Source organism: Rhipicephalus microplus, unplaced genomic scaffold (genome assembly GCF_043290135.1).
Source record: "Rhipicephalus microplus isolate Deutch F79 unplaced genomic scaffold, USDA_Rmic scaffold_406, whole genome shotgun sequence".
Classification (NCBI taxonomy): Eukaryota; Metazoa; Arthropoda; class Arachnida; order Ixodida; family Ixodidae; genus Rhipicephalus; species Rhipicephalus microplus.
Genome location: NW_027464970.1, coordinates 62,501 through 77,500, shown reverse-complemented (window position 1 = coordinate 77,500; position 15,000 = coordinate 62,501). Strand labels below are relative to the sequence as shown.

Sequence of the window (15,000 nt, the reverse complement as noted above, 5' to 3'; positions counted from 1 at the left end):
GCGGCTAAGGGCTCGAAACAAACCCTAAACCGCGCCAAGTACGGAGGGAACAGCGCGGCTAAGGGCTCGAAACAAACCCTAAACCGCGCCAAGTACGGAAGGAACGGCGCGGAGAGGGCTCGAGACAAAGCTCGACCCTAAACCGCGCCAAGTACGGAGGGAACAGCGCGGCTAAGGGCTCGAAACAAACCCTGAACCGCGCCAAGTACGAAAGGAACGGCGCGCAGTAGGGGTTTAAAACAAAGCTGGTCCCAAAATCGCGCCAAGTACGAAAGGAACAGCGCGGTCGAGACTCGGAAGAAAAAGCTTTCAAAGTGTCGTAGCACGATGCACACTGCTGTTCGTGTGGAACAAACGTGACTACCGTGCTGTACGGTGGAGTTCTGTGCGCAAAAGCGGCGCGTGTGTTTCTAAGCACCACAGCGTTGTGTCAAAAAAGAGGTGCCTGAGAGAAACGCATGCGACTGCCGTGCTTTGCGGCATAGCACCGTGCGCAAAAACGGTGCGCATGCAAGAGGTGTCAGAGCAAGCGAACTTGTGCCACGAGCAACAGGTCACTAAAAGCCTATAGATGACGGTGTTGGAGGAAAAGAAAAATATCGAGAAAGCACTGCGGTGTGCCGTGCGTAGGGACGGGCGCGCGTGCCACATGCCGCCGAAATATGGGTGTCGGAGAAAACAGAGTGCCGCGCGTAACGAGGGGCGCGCGTGTTACAGAGAGATATGCCCAAACGCATGAAAGTGTACGCAGGTGTCCTAAGGCAGTTTTTTTTTTTTTTTTCCTCATTTTGATGTCGCCCCGGCTGACGCGGTTTTCGTTTTTCCGTGCCGCCCCGGCTGACGCAGTTTTTGCGCCGCCCCGGCTGACGCGGTTTTTGCGCCGCCCCGGCTGACGCGGTTTTCGCGCCGCCCCGGCTGACGCGGTTTTCGCGCCGCCCCGGCTGACGCGGTTCGGACTTTGCACTTTTTGGCTCACCCCGGCTGGCGGCCCACTCACTCGATCGCCAGGTCTGTTTGCCCCGGTGGTTCCACCGCCAGGCTTAAGCGCGAACTTTTTTTGTTTGTTTTCTTTTGATTAAGCGCAAGCTTTTTTCTTTGTTTTCTTTTGATTAAGCGCGGGCTTTTTTCTTTGTTTTTTTTTTTATTTCGCCCCGGCAGACGCGGTTTTTGCGCCGCCCCGGCTGACGCGGTTTTTGCCGCCCCGGCTGACGCAGTTCGGACTTAGCACTTTTCGGCTGTGCCTGGCTGGCGGCCCACTCACTCGATCGCCATGTCTGTTTGCCACAGTTTTCCCGGTGGTGCCGCACCCGGGCTCGCCCCGGCTGACGCAGTTTTCGCGCCGCCCCGGCTGACGCGGTTTCGTGCCGCCCCGGCAGACGCGGTTTTCGCGCCGCCCCGGCTGACGCGGTTTTTGCGTCGCCCCGGCTGACACGGTTCGGACTTTGCACTTTTCGGCTGTGCCTGGCTGGCGGCCCACTCACTCGATCGCCATGTCTGTTTGCCACAGTTTTCCCGGTGGTGCCGCACCCGGGCTCGCCCCGGCTGACGCAGTTTTCGCGCCGCCCCGGCTGACGCGGTTTCGTGCCGCCCCGGCAGACGCGGTTTTCGCGCCGCCCCGGCTGACGCGGTTTCGTGCCGCCCCGGCAGACGCAGTTCGGACTTAGCACTTTTCGGCTGTGCCTGGCTGGCGGCCCACTCACTCGATCGCCATGTCTGTTTGCCACAGTTTTCCCGGTGGTGCCGCACCCGGGCTCGCCCCGGCTGACGCAGTTTTCGCGCCGCCCCGGCTGACGCGGTTTCGTGCCGCCCCGGCAGACGCGGTTTTCGCGCCGCCCCGGCTGACGCGGTTCGGACTTTGCACTTTTTGGCTCACCCCGGCTGGCGGCCCACTCACTCGATCGCCAGGTCTGTTTGCCCCGGTGGTTCCACCGCCAGGCTTAAGCGCGAACTTTTTTTGTTTGTTTTCTTTTGATTAAGCGCAAGCTTTTTTCTTTGTTTTCTTTTGATTAAGCGCGGGCTTTTTTCTTTGTTTTTTTTTTTTATTTCGCCCCGGCAGACGCGGTTTTTGCGCCGCCCCGGCTGACGCGGTTTTTGCCGCCCCGGCTGACGCAGTTCGGACTTAGCACTTTTCGGCTGTGCCTGGCTGGCGGCCCACTCACTCGATCGCCATGTCTGTTTGCCACAGTTTTCCCGGTGGTGCCGCACCCGGGCTCGCCCCGGCTGACGCAGTTTTCGCGCCGCCCCGGCTGACGCGGTTTCGTGCCGCCCCGGCAGACGCGGTTTTCGCGCCGCCCCGGCTGACGCGGTTTTTGCGTCGCCCCGGCTGACACGGTTCGGACTTTGCACTTTTCGGCTGTGCCTGGCTGGCGGCCCACTCACTCGATCGCCATGTCTGTTTGCCACAGTTTTCCCGGTGGTGCCGCACCCGGGCTCGCCCCGGCTGACGCAGTTTTCGCGCCGCCCCGGCTGACGCGGTTTCGTGCCGCCCCGGCAGACGCGGTTTTCGCGCCGCCCCGGCTGACGCGGTTTCGTGCCGCCCCGGCAGACGCAGTTCGGACTTAGCACTTTTCGGCTGTGCCTGGCTGGCGGCCCACTCACTCGATCGCCATGTCTGTTTGCCACAGTTTTCCCGGTGGTGCCGCACCCGGGCTCGCCCCGGCTGACGCAGTTTTCGCGCCGCCCCGGCTGACGCGGTTTCGTGCCGCCCCGGCAGACGCGGTTTTCGCGCCGCCCCGGCTGACGCGGTTTCGTGCCGCCCCGGCAGACGCAGTTCGGACTTAGCACTTTTCGGCTGTGCCTGGCTGGCGGCCCACTCACTCAATCGCCATGTCTGTTTGCCACAGTTTTCCCGGTGGTGCCGCACCCGGGCTCGCCCCGGCTGACGCAGTTTTCGCGCCGCCCCGGCTGACGCGGTTTCGTGCCGCCCCGGCAGACGCGGTTTTCGCGCCGCCCCGGCTGACGCGGTTTCGTGCCGCCCCGGCAGACGCAGTTCGGACTTAGCACTTTTCGGCTGTGCCTGGCTGGCGGCCCACTCACTCGATCGCCATGTCTGTTTGCCACAGTTTTCCCGGTGGTGCCGCACCCGGGCTCGCCCCGGCAGACGCGTTTTTTTTTTCTTTCGCCCCGGCTGACGCAGTTTTCGCGCCGCCCCGGCTGACGCGGTTTCGTGCCGCCCCGGCAGACGCGGTTTTTTGCGCCGCCCCGGCTGACGCGGTTTTTGCCGCCCCGGCTGACGCAGTTCGGACTTAGCACTTTTCGGCTGTGCCTGGCTGGCGGCCCACTCACTCGATCGCCATGTCTGTTTGCCACAGTTTTCCCGGTGGTGCCGCACCCGGGCTCGCCCCGGCTGACGCAGTTTTCGCGCCGCCCCGGCTGACGCGGTTTCGTGCCGCCCCGGCAGACGCGGTTTTCGCGCCGCCCCGGCTGACGCGGTTTCGTGCCGCCCCGGCAGACGCAGTTCGGACTTAGCACTTTTCGGCTGTGCCTGGCTGGCGGCCCACTCACTCGATCGCCATGTCTGTTTGCCACAGTTTTCCCGGTGGTGCCGCACCCGGGCTCGCCCCGGCTGACGCAGTTTTCGCGCCGCCCCGGCTGACGCGGTTTCGTGCCGCCCCGGCAGACGCGGTTTTCGCGCCGCCCCGGCTGACGCGGTTTCGTGCCGCCCCGGCAGACGCAGTTCGGACTTAGCACTTTTCGGCTGTGCCTGGCTGGCGGCCCACTCACTCGATCGCCATGTCTGTTTGCCACAGTTTTCCCGGTGGTGCCGCACCCGGGCTCGCCCCGGCAGACGCGTTTTTTTTTTCTTTCGCCCCGGCTGACGCAGTTTTCGCGCCGCCCCGGCTGACGCGGTTTCGTGCCGCCCCGGCAGACGCGGTTTTTTTGCGCCGCCCCGGCTGACGCGGTTTTTGCCGCCCCGGCTGACGCAGTTCGGACTTGGCACTTTTTGGCTGAGCCTGGCTGGTGGCCCACTCACTCGATCGCCATGTCTGTTAGCCACAGTTTTCCCGGTGGTGCCGCACCCGGGCTCGCCCCGGCTGACGCAGTTTTCGCGCCGCCCCGGCAGACGCGGTTTTCGCGCCGCCCCGGCTGACGCGGTTTTTGCCGCCCCGGCTGACGCAGTTCGGACTTGGCACTTTTTGGGCTGAGCCTGGCTGGCGGCCCACTCACTCGATCGCCATGTCTGTTTGCCACAGTCTTCCCGGTGGTGCCGCACCCGGGCTCGCCCCGGCAGACGCGTTTTTTTTTTCTTTCGCCCCGGCAGACGTGGTTCCCCCCCCCCCCCCCTTTTCGCTCGCCCCGGCTGACGAGGTTTTCGCGCCGCCCCGGCTGACGCAGTTTTCGCGCCGCCCCGGCTGACGCGGTTTCGTGCCGCCCCGGCTGACGCGGTTTTCGCGCCGCCCCGGCTGACGCGGTTTTTGCGTCGCCCCGGCTGACACGGTTCGGACTTTGCACTTTTCGGCTGTGCCTGGCTGGCGGCCCACTCACTCGATCGCCATGTCTGTTTGCCACAGTTTTCCCGGTGGTGCCGCACCCGGGCTCGCCCCGGCTGACGCAGTTTTCGCGCCGCCCCGGCAGACGCGGTTTTCGCGCCGCCCCGGCTGACGCGGTTTCGTGCCGCCCCGGCAGACGCAGTTCGGACTTAGCACTTTTCGGCTGTGCCTGGCTGGCGGCCCACTCACTCGATCGCCATGTCTGTTTGCCACAGTTTTCCCGGTGGTGCCGCACCCGGGCTCGCCCCGGCTGACGCAGTTTTCGCGCCGCCCCGGCTGACGCGGTTTCGTGCCGCCCCGGCAGACGCGGTTTTCGCGCCGCCCCGGCTGACGCGGTTTCGTGCCGCCCCGGCAGACGCAGTTCGGACTTAGCACTTTTCGGCTGTGCCTGGCTGGCGGCCCACTCACTCGATCGCCATGTCTGTTTGCCACAGTTTTCCCGGTGGTGCCGCACCCGGGCTCGCCCCGGCAGACGCGTTTTTTTTTTTTTCTTTCGCCCCGGCTGACGCAGTTTTCGCGCCGCCCCGGCTGACGCGGTTTCGTGCCGCCCCGGCAGACGCGGTTTTTTGCGCCGCCCCGGCTGACGCGGTTTTTGCCGCCCCGGCTGACGCAGTTCGGACTTAGCACTTTTCGGCTGTGCCTGGCTGGCGGCCCACTCACTCGATCGCCATGTCTGTTTGCCACAGTTTTCCCGGTGGTGCCGCACCCGGGCTCGCCCCGGCTGACGCAGTTTTCGCGCCGCCCCGGCTGACGCGGTTTCGTGCCGCCCCGGCAGACGCGGTTTTCGCGCCGCCCCGGCTGACGCGGTTTCGTGCCGCCCCGGCAGACGCAGTTCGGACTTAGCACTTTTCGGCTGTGCCTGGCTGGCGGCCCACTCACTCGATCGCCATGTCTGTTTGCCACAGTTTTCCCGGTGGTGCCGCACCCGGGCTCGCCCCGGCTGACGCAGTTTTCGCGCCGCCCCGGCTGACGCGGTTTCGTGCCGCCCCGGCAGACGCGGTTTTCGCGCCGCCCCGGCTGACGCGGTTTCGTGCCGCCCCGGCAGACGCAGTTCGGACTTAGCACTTTTCGGCTGTGCCTGGCTGGCGGCCCACTCACTCGATCGCCATGTCTGTTTGCCACAGTTTTCCCGGTGGTGCCGCACCCGGGCTCGCCCCGGCAGACGCGTTTTTTTTTTTCTTTCGCCCCGGCTGACGCAGTTTTCGCGCCGCCCCGGCTGACGCGGTTTCGTGCCGCCCCGGCAGACGCGGTTTTTTTGCGCCGCCCCGGCTGACGCGGTTTTTGCCGCCCCGGCTGACGCAGTTCGGACTTGGCACTTTTTGGCTGAGCCTGGCTGGTGGCCCACTCACTCGATCGCCATGTCTGTTAGCCACAGTTTTCCCGGTGGTGCCGCACCCGGGCTCGCCCCGGCTGACGCAGTTTTCGCGCCGCCCCGGCAGACGCGGTTTTCGCGCCGCCCCGGCTGACGCGGTTTTTGCCGCCCCGGCTGACGCAGTTCGGACTTGGCACTTTTTGGGCTGAGCCTGGCTGGCGGCCCACTCACTCGATCGCCATGTCTGTTTGCCACAGTCTTCCCGGTGGTGCCGCACCCGGGCTCGCCCCGGCAGACGCGTTTTTTTTTTCTTTCGCCCCGGCAGACGTGGTTCCCCCCCCCCCTTTTCGCTCGCCCCGGCTGACGAGGTTTTCGCGCCGCCCCGGCTGACGCAGTTTTCGCGCCGCCCCGGCTGACGCGGTTTCGTGCCGCCCCGGCTGACGCGGTTTTCGCGCCGCCCCGGCTGACGCGGTTTTTGCGTCGCCCCGGCTGACACGGTTCGGACTTTGCACTTTTCGGCTGTGCCTGGCTGGCGGCCCACTCACTCGATCGCCATGTCTGTTTGCCACAGTTTTCCCGGTGGTGCCGCACCCGGGCTTGCCCCGGCAGACGCGTTTTTTTTTTTTCTTTTCGCCCCGGCTGACGCAGTTTTCGCCCCGCCCCGGCTGACGCGGTTTCGTGCCGCCCCGGCAGACGCGGTTTTTTGCGCCGCCCCGGCTGACGCGGTTTTTGCCGCCCCGGCTGACGCAGTTCGGACTTTGCACTTTTTGGCTGAGCCTGGCTGGCGGCCCACTCACTCGATCGCCATGTCTGTTTGCCACAGTTTTCCCGGTGGTGCCGCACCCGGGCTCGCCCCGGCAGACGCGTTTTTTTTTTTCCTTCGCCCCGGCAGACGTGGTTCCCCCCCCCCCCCTCCGTCTTTCTTTTTGTTTTTTTTTTTCGCCGCGGCTGAAGTGGATTTTTCGGTGCCTCGACGCCCCGGTAGTCGCGGTTTTTCCGTTTCCGCACGGCCCCGGCTGACGCTGCTCGGTCACAGTCGCCTTTTGTGAGGATTGCAGACTTCTTGAGCGCGGGTGTTTTTTTTTTGTTGTTGTTGTTGTTTTATTACGCATTCGCTCCAGCAGACGCTGTTTAGACTTTTTGTTTCCTCTTTTATCCTGCGACGAGGTGACGAGGTTTATTCGGTGCCCCGCCGCCCCGGCTGAAGTGATTTTTCCTGTCCCGTGCCGCCCCGGCTGACGCGGTTGGGACTTCGCGTTTGTTCGGCCGCCACGGGTTTTGGCGCACTCGCTCGGTTGCTTGTTGTTGCCACTTGTTGCGAACCCAGGTTTCTTGAGCGAGCGCGGGCGTTTTTTCTTCCTTTCTTTCTTTGTTCTATGTGTTAGCGAATCGGCCTTTAATATCACACGAGGACTCACAACCAACAATTTTCAGTTTGAAGTGTAAAAAATCTGCAGGTGTTGACGTAACTGACTTGCCCCGTACCCTTGAGTACATCCATGAAGTTCTCGTAGTACTACTAAATCGCATTATTCCAAGTGGAGAAATTCCCATAAACTTGCAAACCTCTACACGAAAATCGGTGCGCGTGATAAAGTTGAAAATTATCGTCCGATATCAAATGTGCCTTCTATAACACAAATTCTAGGAAAAAAAAAAAAAACACTTGTTCGCCGTTTTCTGCGCCGTGACTGGCAGCACTCCGGCGAAGCGAAACGGGGTCGATTCGAGCACGATATCGGCGTCTTTCGACGTGCTCGCCGGCGACCGTCGCACGAGTACGTCGCACGAGCGCGTCTGCCGGGGCGCCGTTTGCGAAGCCGACGCAAAAGTGGGAACCGCCGCTCGGATGATCGCCGCTTTCGGCAGAGTGAGTGTTGGCACTCCGGGGAAGCGAAACAGCGTGAATGCGCCCACGAAATCGGCGTATTTTGAAGTGCCCGCCGGCGACCGTCGCACGAGTACGGTAAACCGCGTCAGCCGGGGCGTAGTTCGGGACGCCGACGAAAAAGTGGGAAGCGCAACTCGGATCTTCGCCGTTTTTGCAGGAGTGAGTGGCGGCCCTCCTGCGAGACCAAGAAGCATCGATTCGTGCACGAATTCGGCGCCTTTCGACGTGATCGCCGGCGACCGTCGCTCGAGTAGGGCAAACCGCGTCTGCCGGGGCGGGCTTCGGGACGCCGATGCGAAAGTGGGAAACGCTGCTCGGATGTTCGCCGTTTTTGGCCGAGTGAGTGCTGGCACTCGGGCGAAGCCAAACGGGGCCGATTACGGCACGATATCGGCGTCTTTCGACGTGCCCGGCGGCGACCGTCGCACGAGTACGGTAAACCGCGTCAGCCCGGGCGGAGTTCGGGACGCCGATGCGAAAGTGGAGAACGCCGCTCGGATCTTCGCCGTTTTTGGAGGAGTGAGTGGCGGCACTCCGGAGAAGCCAAGGAGCGCCAATTAGCGCACGATATCGGCGTCTTTCGACGCGCTCGCCGGCGACCGTCGAACGAGTAGGGCAAACCGCGTCTGCCGGGGCGGGGTTTACGACGCCGACGCAAAAGTGGGAACCGCCGCTCGGATGTTGGCCGTTTTTGGCAGAGTGAGTGCTGGCACACCGGCGACGCGAAAGAGCGCGAAAGCGCCCACGAAAGTGGCGTATTTGGACGTGCTTGACGGCGACCGCTGCAGGAGTACGAAAAACCACGTCAGCCGGGGCGAGCGACCCACGGCGGTCTGGGTGCTTATCGCTGCTATTATAGGGGCACCCCGGCAGACGCAGAAAAAAAAAATTTTTTTTCGACCTTCTTTTTTGCTGGTCGAGCTCGGGTAACCCAGGTCGCAATGGGAGCCGCGCACGAAAGCGGCGTCGCGAGACGCGTTCGCGGTCGCTAGTCGCACGAGCTCGGCAACCGCGTCAGCCGGCGCGGAGTTCGGGATGCCGACGGCTAAGTGGGTACCGCTGCTCGGATGTTCGCCGTTTTTGGCCGAGTGAGTGCTGGCACTCCGGCGAAGCGAAACGGGGCCGATTCGGGCACGATATCGGCGTATTTCGACGTGCTCGCCGGCGACCGTCGCACGAGTACGGCAAAGCGCGTCTGCCGGGGCGAGGTTTGCGATGCCGACGAAAAAGTGGGAAGCGCCGCTCGGATCTTCGCCGTTTTTGCAGGAGTGAGTGGCGGCCCTCCTGCGAGACCAAGAAGCATCGACTCGCGCACGATATCGGTGTCTTTCGACGTGCCCGCCGGCCACCGCCGCACGAGTACGGCAAACCGCGTATGCCGGGGCGGGGTTGGCGACGCCGACGCAAAAGTGGGAACCGCCACTAGGATGTTCGCCGTTTTTGGCAGAGTGAGTGCTGGCACACCGGCGACGCGAAAGAGCGCGAAAGCGCCCACGAAAGTGGCGTATTTGGACGTGCTTGACGGCGACCGCTGCAGGAGTACGAAAAACCACGTCAGCCGGGGCGAGCGACCCACGGCGGTCTGGGTGCTTATCGCTGCTATTATAGGGGCACCCCGGCAGACGCAGAAAAAAAAAATTTTTTTTCGACCTTCTTTTTTGCTGGTCGAGCTCGGGTAACCCAGGTCGCAATGGGAGCCGCGCACGAAAGCGGCGTCGCGAGACGCGTTCGCGGTCGCTAGTCGCACGAGCTCGGCAACCGCGTCAGCCGGCGCGGAGTTCGGGATGCCGACGGCTAAGTGGGTACCGCTGCTCGGATGTTCGCCGTTTTTGGCCGAGTGAGTGCTGGCACTCCGGCGAAGCGAAACGGGGCCGATTCGGGCACGATATCGGCGTATTTCGACGTGCTCGCCGGCGACCGTCGCACGAGTACGGCAAAGCGCGTCTGCCGGGGCGAGGTTTGCGATGCCGACGAAAAAGTGGGAAGCGCCGCTCGGATCTTCGCCGTTTTTGCAGGAGTGAGTGGCGGCCCTCCTGCGAGACCAAGAAGCATCGACTCGCGCACGATATCGGTGTCTTTCGACGTGCCCGCCGGCCACCGCCGCACGAGTACGGCAAACCGCGTATGCCGGGGCGGGGTTGGCGACGCCGACGCAAAAGTGGGAACCGCCACTAGGATGTTCGCCGTTTTTGGCAGAGTGAGTGCTGGCACTCCGGCGAAGCGAAAGAGCGCGAATGCGCCCACGAAAGTGGCGTGTTTGGACGTGCTTGACGACGACCACCGCAGGAAAACGAAAAACCACGTCAGCCGGGGCGAGCGACCCATGGCGGTCTGGGTGCTTATCGCTGCTATTATAGGGGCACCCCGGCAGACGCAAAAAAAAAAAAAAATTTTTTTCGACATTCTTTCTTGCTCGTCGACCTCGGGTGACCCAGGTCGCAGTGGGAGCCGCGCACGAAAGCGGCGTCGCGAGACGGCTTCGCGGTCGCTAGTCGCACGAGCTCGGCAACCGCGTCTGCCGGGGCGGAGTTCGGGACGCCGACGGCTAAGTGGGAACCGCCGCTCGGATGTTCGCCGTTTGTGGCCGAGTGAGTGCTGGCACTCCGGCGAAGCCAAACGGGGCCGATTCCGGCACGATATCGGCGTCTTTCTACGTGCTCGCCGGCGACCGTCGCACGAGTACGGCAAAGTGCGTCTGCCGGGGCGGGGTTTGCGACGCGTACGCAATAGTGAGAACCGTCGCTCGGATGTTCGTCGTCTTTCGCCGAGCCAGTGCTGGCACTCCGGCGAAGCCGAACGGAGCCGATTCGGGCACGATATCGGCGTCTTTCCACGTGCTCGCCGGCGACCGTCGCACGAGTACGGTAAACCGCGTCAGCCGGGGCGGAGTTCGGGACGCCGATGCGAAAGTGGGAAGCGCCGCTCGGATCTTCGCCGTTTTTGGAGGAGTCAGTGGCGGCACTCCGGTGAAGCCAAGGTGCGCCAATTCGCGCACGATATCGGCGTCTTTCGACGTGCCCGCCGGCCACCGTCGCACGAGTACGGCAAACCTCGTCTGCCGGGGCGGGGTTTGCGACGCCGACGCAAAAGTGGGAACCGCCGCTCGGATGTTCGCCGTTTTTGGCAGAGTGAGTGCTGGCACTCCGGCGAAGCGAAAGAGCGTGAATGCGCCCACGAAAGTAGCGTATTTGGACGTGCTTGACGGCGACCGCCGCAGGAGTACGAAAAACCACGTCAGCCGGGGCGAGCGACCCACGGCGGTCTGGGTGCTTATCGCTGCTATTATAGGGGCACCCCGGCAGACGCAGAAAGAAAAAAAAAAAAAATGGGGACATGGCGTGCGTCACCGTGCGGCTTCGCAGCGTTGCCGAAGTCGCCGAGCCCTTCGACTGAGCCGAACGGCGGACAGGGAACGTTGGTCGGCCGTTCTAACCTGTCGGTGCCACGCCGAGACGTCGTTAAGGAAAACCGCGTCGTGGGCCTCTACGACGCCGTCGAGTCGTTGTACGTTTGGTGTCCAGCGTGTCGGCGGCGAGTAGCGGACACGTCGTTCACGACTTCGGTCTTTCGCAGTCGACGCGAACTTGCGGAGAGTCGTGGTGCCTCACGTTTTCGGCAGAAACCGCGGCGGAATTTTCCCGTGCGTGCGCGCACGACCTCGGTGCTGTGCCGTCAGCGTAGTGTTGCACAAACTCGTGGCCTACCCAAGGTGCGGTACGTTTGCGGCCGTATCCTCGGTGGGAATTTCGTGAGTAGGGTCGCAAATTCTACGACCTCGGCCGGTTTGAGAGCGACGTAGACTTGTGGCACGCTCAACGTGCCACACGTTTCGGGGCACACCCGCGGTGAAATTTTCTCGAGTACGCTCGTATTAGTGCCCAAGGAGGTCTGGGTACTTATCGCTGCTATTATGTGGGGGTTCTCGTGAGCGGCGTACGCGAAAGCGACCGGGTGTCTGATATGCGGCGGGCTTCGGCCTCGTCAAGCGTGTCCTCGGGTCTGCTCCAGGGGAATCCACGGCAGTCGTCTGCAGCCTCATCCGCTTGATGCGTTAGGGGCTGGTTGTCGGACGGTGCCGTTTTACCACGATATCGAGGTGTGTTCCGTGTCGTCCTCGGGCGATTCAGATGCGAAAGCGCCGAAGACGCGGGCGTGACCCGTCGTCTGGCGGCTTTGCAGTCTCGGCTCCGTTGCTAGTTCCGGCCGGTCCACCGACAGTGCAGCGGGCTTGGGCAACCCGCACGGCGCGACCGAGTCGATGCAACGAAAAAGAGCGAGCATGAACGTGCTTCTTGCCGCACGGCTCCCACTCGTCTTTAGGGAAGGTTGTGCCGTAGCGAGCTCGAACGCCGTCATCTCGGAGTGCAAAATAAGCGTGTTGGGGCGCCTGAAGGTGGCCTCCGCCGCACACAGACTGCGTCCGGCCCGCCGAAGGCGAGGACGGACGCGCAGTCGAACGATTACCTGGTTGATCCTGCCAGTAATCATATGCTTGTCTCAAAGATTAAGCCATGCATGTCTAAGTACATGCCGAAATAAGGCGAAACCGCGAATGGCTCATTAAATCAGTTATGGTTCCTTAGATCGTTTCTTCCTACTTGGATAACTGTGGCAATTCTAGAGCTAATACATGCAGTGAGCCTGGAGCCCTTTGGGTAACGGGTGCTTTTATTAGACCAAGATCGATCGGGTTTCGGCCCGTATTGTGTGGTGACTCTGGATAACTTTGTGCTGATCGCATGGCCACGAGCCGGCGACGTTTCTTTCAAGTGTCTGCCTTATCAACTTTCGATGGTAGGTTACTTGCTTACCATGGTTGTTACGGGTAACGGAGAATCAGGGTTCGATTCCGGAGAGGGAGCCTGAGAAACGGCTACCACATCCAAGGAAGGCAGCAGGCGCGCAAATTACCCACTCCCGGCACGGGGAGGTAGTGACGAAAAATAACAATACGGGACTCTTTTGAGGCCCCGTAATTGAAATGAGTACACTCTAAATCCTTTAACGAGGATCAATTGGAGGGCAAGTCTGGTGCCAGCAGCCGCGGTAATTCCAGCTCCAATAGCGTATACTAAAGCTGCTGCGGTTAAAAAGCTCGTAGTTGGATCTCAGTTCCAGACGAGTAGTGCATCTACCCGATGCGACGGCTCGGACTGAACATCATGCCGGTTCTTTCTTGGTGCACTTCATTGTGTGCCTCGAGATGGCCGGTGCTTTTACTTTGAAAAAATTAGAGTGCTCAACGCAGGCGAGTCGCCTGAATAAACTTGCATGGAATAATAGAACAAGACCTCGTTTCTGTTCTGTTGGTTTTTGGAATACGAGGTAATGATTAAGAGGGACGGACGGGGGCATTCGTATTGCGGCGCTAGAGGTGAAATTCTTGGACCGTCGCAAGACGAACTACTGCGAAAGCATTTGCCAAGAATGTTTTCATTGATCAAGAACGAAAGTCAGAGGTTCGAAGGCGATCAGATACCGCCCTAGTTCTGACCATAAACGATGCCAACCAGCGATCCGCCTGAGTTACTCAAATGACTCGGCGGGCAGCTTCCGGGAAACCAAAGTATTTGGGTTCCGGGGGAAGTATGGTTGCAAAGCTGAAACTTAAAGGAATTGACGGAAGGGCACCACCAGGAGTGGAGCCTGCGGCTTAATTTGACTCAACACGGGAAAACTTACCCGGCCCGGACACTGGGAGGATTGACAGATTGAGAGCTCTTTCTTGATTCGGTGGATGGTGGTGCATGGCCGTTCTTAGTTGGTGGAGCGATTTGTCTGGTTAATTCCGATAACGAACGAGACTCTAGCCTATTAAATAGGTGCGGGGTTCCCAGCACCTTACAACCTTCTTAGAGGGACAAGCGGCTCCTAGCCGCACGAAACAGAGCAATAACAGGTCTGTGATGCCCTTAGATGTCCGGGGCCGCACGCGCGCTACACTGAAGGAAGCAGCGTGTCTTTATCCCTGTCTGAAAAGACTGGGTAACCCGTGGAACTTCTTTCGTGATTGGGATAGGGGCTTGCAATTGTTCCCCTTGAACGAGGAATTCCCAGTAAGCGCGAGTCATAAGCTCGCGTTGATTACGTCCCTGCCCTTTGTACACACCGCCCGTCGCTACTACCGATTGAATGATTTAGTGAGGTCTTCGGACCGATGTCCGGCGCGGCCTTTCGGTTGCGCCGGTCTGTTGGAAAGATGACCAAACTTGATCATTTAGAGGAAGTAAAAGTCGTAACAAGGTTTCCGTAGGTGAACCTGCGGAAGGATCATTAACGGATTGTGAAGGGTGAGCGCCTCAGCTGCGTCTGCGCCCGACACTTTCTGCCGCTGACCCCGTTTGGACGCGGGGTCGGCTTTTCCCCACGGGGCTGCCTGAATGTGGAGCGGCACCCCGTGACAAATTGTTGCGCCCAGCGGACGCCAACACCGCGACCTTGGACGGTCGGCCAGGTGGCGGACGCGGGTACAAACGGCGCAACGCACTCATAGGTCGGCTTTCGACCCGCCACTGCACCGTGGCTCGAAGCGCTCGAAATGCGCGACCCGACCGCTGCGGGACCGCCTAGTACTGTAAACAGGAGCGGCGGAGCGCGAACGGCGAGTCGTGGTTACGTCGGTAGAAGGCGAGGCTGCGCGTTCCCGAAACGCCAGCCGAGTGCCCTCCCGACCGTTCGAGCGTGCAAGAACGAGACCCGACAATCGCGCGGCGACTGCCAAGTACGAGAGGAACGGCACAAGCGTCGGCGGTCGGTCAAGGAACTGGCGATGTGACGGGTCCGCTGTGCACCAGTGCATACCGTCCCGCCGTCCGCGGCAAGCGCCTCCGCGTCCTCGGGTGACGGAGGCTGCCGGTCGGTTCTTGCAGGCGAGGGATCTCGCTGGCACCGGTTCGCGTTGACGCGCGGCCGGTCATGGCACGGCGATGCGACGGCCGAGGTGCGCAGTACTCGATGGAGGAACCGCACGCTCCGATGACCGTCCCGCCCTCCGCGGCGTATGCGTACCGACCGTAATGGTTGCAGCAGCGCCGGCCGGCTTTTGAATTCGCCACACGAAACACGGTGCGAGATCGCGGTTAGGGGAGCGTCGACGTTGCCAGGCGTTTTGCTTGCTGCCGAGGGAAAGGCGGCACGGCCACGTCGCGCTCGTCGCGATTAGCGGGTCTGCGCGCTTTGGGAAGGTGCCGCAACGACTTGCCGAAAGAGGAAGCACGGAAGAACGAGGGACTTGGACGTCCCGACAATTGAACGCACTTGCGGCCAGGCCCTTGCTGGCTTCGTTCTTCCGCCTCGAGTAGGCTCGT

The 15,000-nt window shown here is 61.9% G+C and overlaps 1 non-coding gene across 1 annotated transcript; it reads left to right on the top strand.

The window, feature by feature from the left end:
* The first annotated feature begins 12,154 nt into the window (after positions 1-12,154).
* LOC142794368 (small subunit ribosomal RNA) lies at positions 12,155-13,969 on the top strand. The gene has a single exon (XR_012892285.1). It is a non-coding gene; the product is annotated as a small subunit ribosomal RNA (ribosomal RNA).
* Positions 13,970-15,000: the final 1,031 nt, after the last annotated feature.